Below are 5,885 nucleotides of genomic sequence, written 5' to 3'. Positions count from 1 at the left end.
CCTATCTTGCATCCTTCTACTATGCCATTCCCACCCTACCATCACCATGCCCCTACCTACCCATAACTTTATGGAATTTGAAAGATAACAATAAAGACTAATATAATCTAAGAATCTAATTAATATAACACCATTATTATTAATTATTTCATCCCCTTCATATTGTATAAACTCCTTGAGACTAATGTCTGCGTGGTACAGCGCTTTGTACACAGCATCATAGTTTGAATGGACTTTAGGAGACCAAGTCCAACTCTCTCATTTTGCTAAGTAAGAAACCAAGAGGTGAAGTGATTTTCCCAAGGTCACACAGGTGAATAGCAGAGCCATCGAACTCAAGTTCTCTGACTCCAAAGCAAGTACACTTTCCAACATACCATACCACCTCTCAGGAGGAGTTTGGGATGTTTGTCGAATTTGAATTTGGATTTCTAACTTGTACTCAATATTAACATATTGGATTACTTAAGAATTTTACATAAGTGAAATTTTCATAGGATTGTGTTTCTACCTTCTATTGGGGAATGATGACTAGACTGTGTGGCTTCTTTAACCTTCAAATTAAACAATAATTACTAAAAATAGGAGTGTGAATAAAGGCTCTCCTTCTGAAGCAATACATTAATGGTTGAAAGCAAGCCTTTGCAAACTCACTGACTGACACAATGAAATACCTTTTATCTCACTAGCAGACAGTGTAAGAAATGAACCCTGTCACCAGCATGTGAATTGTATTTTCTATGAGAGCACTGCCAGTAAAACTTCTTATGTGAGTTCTGTCTGCTGAAAGCATTGGGTGATGTTCTTATACTTTCTAAGACCTTTCACTAACCTTGAATTTCTGGTTCCCAGCTACCTTATTACATACTACTCCTCTACATATACCTTTTGCTTCAGGCAAATTGACTCTCTTGTTAAATGACACATCAAATAAGATGCTCAACCCACAGTAGGCACTTAATAAATATTGGTTATCTTCCGTTCCTTCCCCCATCTCTGTGGGTTTTAAAGGGTTGCCTCATATCTGAGACACATTACCTTTTCACCTCCAGGAAATCCCAGTTTCCTCCAGAGATCAGCCCAAGCACCACCTTCTGTATGAGAACATTCTTCATTCTCCCCATGTGCCTTTCTACTTCTAATTGCAATAATGGAGAGAACACTGGACTTGAGCGTCAGGAAGTCCTGAGTTCAAATTCTGCCTCAGATGTTCACTAAGTATGCGCTCAGTCACCTGACCTTCTGGCTTCAGTTTTCTCAACTGTAAAACGGGGGTAACCATAGACTAACTCACAGGGTTGTTATGAAGGTCAAGTGAGAAGATCAAAATAAGGCACTTTGAAAAACTTAAAGAGCTCTATAACTGTTAGGTTGTTTGTTATTCTTATTCCCTCTCCTGAAATTACCTTGTCTTTATCTGATATATATTTTGCACATACTTTCATGTTTACCCCCAGTAAAAAGTTAAATTCTTGTGGGAAGGGACTATTTTTTTTGTGGCTCCAAGGCCTTTTATAGCTTCCTTGCTCATTGAATTGATAGTTTGAGTGATTGGTTATGATGAATACAAGATTACCTGATATTTAAAAAAAAAAACTCACAAAGGCTAAAAAAGGGCCTTCTCATCCTGGAATATTGCTCTGCCCCCTTCTCCTATCACTGAGTTCCTTCCAGGGTCTTGATTTTGGGGTAGACCCAGGCTGGCCATGTTCATTCCTCTCCTGGTTGTGCTTTCAACATTCTGGACTTTGTCACCATAATTTCCCCAAGTGCCCCCTGCCCCATTTTCAGCACTCCTTTAGGTCTTATCTTCTTCATTGGACTCTAAGCTCCTTGAAGGCAGGGACTGTAATTCCTTTTTAACTTGAGTTGATATTCTCAGCGCTTAGTGTGGTTTCTGGCACATAGTAAGCAAATGATAAATACTTGTTGCCTGTTCACCACTACAGACTACAACTTAGTAGTGTGTTGGTAAACAAAATTGTATTAGATTGATTAGATTGGTGGCTCCTTGCCTCAGGGGAGGGCCTAGTTTGTGCTTGAGTTTGAGACATCAGAGGCTATCAGACCACATGGGTTTAAGTCACCTCTCTGTGATGATACTAGGTCATGTGGGTAAGTCGCATGTGTGACTCACCCTTGACCCCGAAAAAGATATAAAACCAGGGGTTGGCTTTCTATTTTTTGGAGCTCTTACCCACAGCCATGGTGGCATGAGTGACTCTGGGCCAGCCCTTGTTATGAACTCCTGGGCTGAACCTAGATATTTGGTAACTATGAATTGTATTTGGTCTGTCTGTCGATGTTGGTAATTTGTATTTGCTCTGAAGTTCAGGGTACTGGCTTTTTCCCCTGAACTAAGTAAATGGTATTTGTATGCTGAATTAAAGTAAACTTGTCAACCCCTTAACGTTGCTTTCCTTGCTGAAGCAGATCAAAAGAACCTGTGCTTTTGCGCATGCTGGTAGCATGCTTGTTGTTGGGCTTGTGTTGGTTGTGTTGTGGAACAGCTGCTACCCAGATTGTTGAAACAAGTAAAGTCCTGTGGAGTTGCTTGGGGAATACAGAGGTTAAATACTTGGTCTCAGTATGATACTGAACAATAAACATTTATCCAGTGCCTACTACATGCTAGGCATTGTGCTAAGTGATGAGGCTATAAGAGAAACAATCTCTGCCTTCAAGGTGCTTACAGTCCAAGGGGGAAGACAATTCACAAAAGAAGCTAAAATGAGTGGGGCAAGGAATAGCAGAGGACACCTGGCATAGGAGCGTGATGAAGATGATGATGGAGTTGAAATCAAACAGGGAGCTGGTGGCTGGGGCTGGGGCCTCCTAAAGAGAGAGGCAATGGGAGGAGTTTTTGTTTTTTGTGTGTTTTTTTCTGCTCCACCCTCCAATAAGAGAGGCAGAAACAACAGAAGCTATGATGAGGTGTGAGTAGAGGCAAAGCTGAAGCAATCTCCATGGTGATGAGCTTCCTGGTGATGAGTTTATCCTAGGAGGAGCATGATGAAGATGACTAGGAAGTTGAAACCAAGCAGAATAGATGGTGGTAAATGAATTTCACAGCCAGCAAATATCAGAGACAAGATCTAAACTGTGATCTTCCTGACTCCAAGAAAAGTATTCTATTAATTGTACCATGCTATACCTGATAAATGGCATGAATAGTTCTATTTCCCTGGAAGGCCTGTTGTAATCAGCATACTTCATGAGATTTAAAAGAAAACATAAAACTCAACAAATTTAAGTTGTATCATTGTAGTTACCTACTCCTAAGTAGACTTTTCTTTCAAATGGACTTGTTGATCAATACTGTTGACTCTCTAAGGCTATCTACAAAGCAAGAGATACTGCTTTGCTTTTTTATTACATTAACCCAAGGGAAAGGTCGTAGCATCAAAAGCACAAGGGAGGTACATTTTCCCATGTTGACACATACTACTTCTGCATTCAGAAGCTTGAGAATATTGAGTATGCAAAGTTTGTACCAGGTAAAAGAATTAAAGATAGTTGCCAGTTGCATGTCACTCTTAGATTATAAGGCTGTATTAAGTATATTTAACTTACATATTTACCTTATTCCTATTGACATACATTCTCCTAGTGCAAACATTTAATAAATGCTATCCAAGATTAATTCTAAATTTCAGAACTGCATCACATATTCAAGCTCCTAAAACAAGTCTAATTTTGAATATGGTATTTAGAGGAAAAAAGGTTTATATCATAACTAAAAGTTTGTTTTGTTTTGGTTTTTAGTTACATGGACTTTCTCTTGGATCCATAAAACCTGTCTCTATTTGAAGCACAGGTATTTGAGAGACTGTAGGAATGTATTGGCAGAATGGAGAAAAACCCCAACTATCAAAACCCAGTAGCACGATTTCACATATTGAATCAATGGAACAATTTAGAAACACGATCTGAATTACTTCCTCCTAGGCTGAATACGCTTTATATTTCTGTCTGTCTGCCCATGCCAAGTCTTCCCTCTGACCCTTTTCCCAGATTTCCCCCACTGCCTGAAATGCTTTTCTCCAGCCCAGATTCCTAAATTCTTTCAGTTTCCTTTCAGTGACCTCTACAACTTTGCCTTGTTAGTTAGCCTTTCAAAAGTAAGCAAAGTTTATATGTCTCTGTAGCCCAATGGGGCCCAACAAGAATCATTTTAACCTCACACTGACCAGGTTCATCCTGCACAGTCGGACCCCAAAGGAAAGGGAGGGGTGAGGTTCTTTCTTTCTATTTGCCTCCACTCTGACCTCAGAGCAACTCCTTGGGAAATCCTCACATCAAAATGTTTTTGTGGCTTATGGCTAGGTTGTCCTTCATAGGGGGTGCAGAAAGAAAGAGCCCCTAGAAATGCTTCCCGTAAGGTGTACTAGTACACCATGCTCTACGCAGGATTACAGTCTCCCCAAAATGTGGGTCACAAGGTCAACTCAAGAAAAGGTATTCAATTTGCAATATGGGCTACATGTATAGAATTTCTGGTTATTTCCTCTGACAGAAACTGCTCATCATGCAAAGAATAGCACAGGTGCATATGAATGAAGTACAAAAAATATAAAATATCTCAAATAGTTCATTATATGCATACTTTCTTGCCGGCCCACTTTCTTCTCACTGAACACCTACCAAATAAGTTAAAGACAAATTTATATTTAACAGTTATTTTGTATTCACCTTGAATCTACATTCTCTGAGAAGCACCTGAGGCCCAACTCTGCTAACTAGACAAGGGATGACTTTCATTTATTTGATGTTTATTTAATCAGCTATAAGATGAACCAAGAAGTAGCTCTCTTCTCCTTTGTGAAGCATGCTACTCTCTCCAATTGACTGCTATTTGAATCCAGGACTCAAGAACTCTTGACTGATAAGTCTGTAAACATCTTTTTTTTCCTCAAGATTGTTCAATGTTGGCCTTTGCTCAGGGATGGCATAAATGAATGATTGAATCAATAGCATTTATTAAACACACTGACCCTGTCTCAAGCTGGGAATGCTAGAGAGTCTCTGCCCTCAAAGAAAGCATATTTTAATAAGTAGAGAATGCAAAAGAGTAAGTAATGATCAGCAACAAATTTGAGTGGATTAAGCCTGCTCCCACCCCCCAAGGCATAGATTGTGAAGTACTCTAGAGAATGAAATAGAATATAATATGGCAAGAAGGTGGCCAGAGTAGAAAGCTGCATGGGATGTGAAAGCTACAGTGATTATACTTTAATTAACTATTTCGTTAGGCCTAACACACAGCCTTTACCTTATTTTTGGTCCCCAGCATCTCTTTTTTTGTTGTTGTTTCTTTGTTTGTTTGCTTATTTATTGATTTAATATATTTAGTTTTCAGCATTGATTTTCACAAGAGTTTGAATCACAAATTTTCTCCCCATTTCTACCCTCCCCCCACTCCAAGATGGCATATGTTCTGATTGCCCCATTCCCCAATCAGCCCTCCCTTCTGTCACCCCTTTCGCCCCCATCCCCTTTTCCCTTACTTTCTCGTAGGCAAGATAGATTTCTATGCCCCATTGCTTGTATATCTTATTTCCTAGTTGCTTACAAAAACCTTTTTTTTGAACATCTGCTTTTAAAATTTTGACTTCCAAATGCTCTCCCCTCCTCCCTCCCCATTCACCTTCCCTAAGAAGGCAAGCAATTCAACTTAGGCCACATGTGTATCATTATGCAAAACCCTTCCACAATAATCAGGTTGTGAAAGACTAACTATATTTTGCTCCTTCCTATCCTATCCCCCTTTATTCAATTTTCTCCCTTGACCCTGTCCCTTCTCAAAAGTGTTTGCTTTTGATTACCTCCTCCCCCTATCTTCCCTCCCTTCTATCTTCCCCCCTTTTTATCTCCTTCCTCCTTCT

Source organism: Trichosurus vulpecula, chromosome 2 (genome assembly GCF_011100635.1).
Source record: "Trichosurus vulpecula isolate mTriVul1 chromosome 2, mTriVul1.pri, whole genome shotgun sequence".
Lineage (NCBI taxonomy): Eukaryota > Metazoa > Chordata > Mammalia > Diprotodontia > Phalangeridae > Trichosurus > Trichosurus vulpecula.
The sequence above is the reverse complement of the archived record's forward strand: the minus strand, read 5'-3'. Positions refer to the sequence as shown.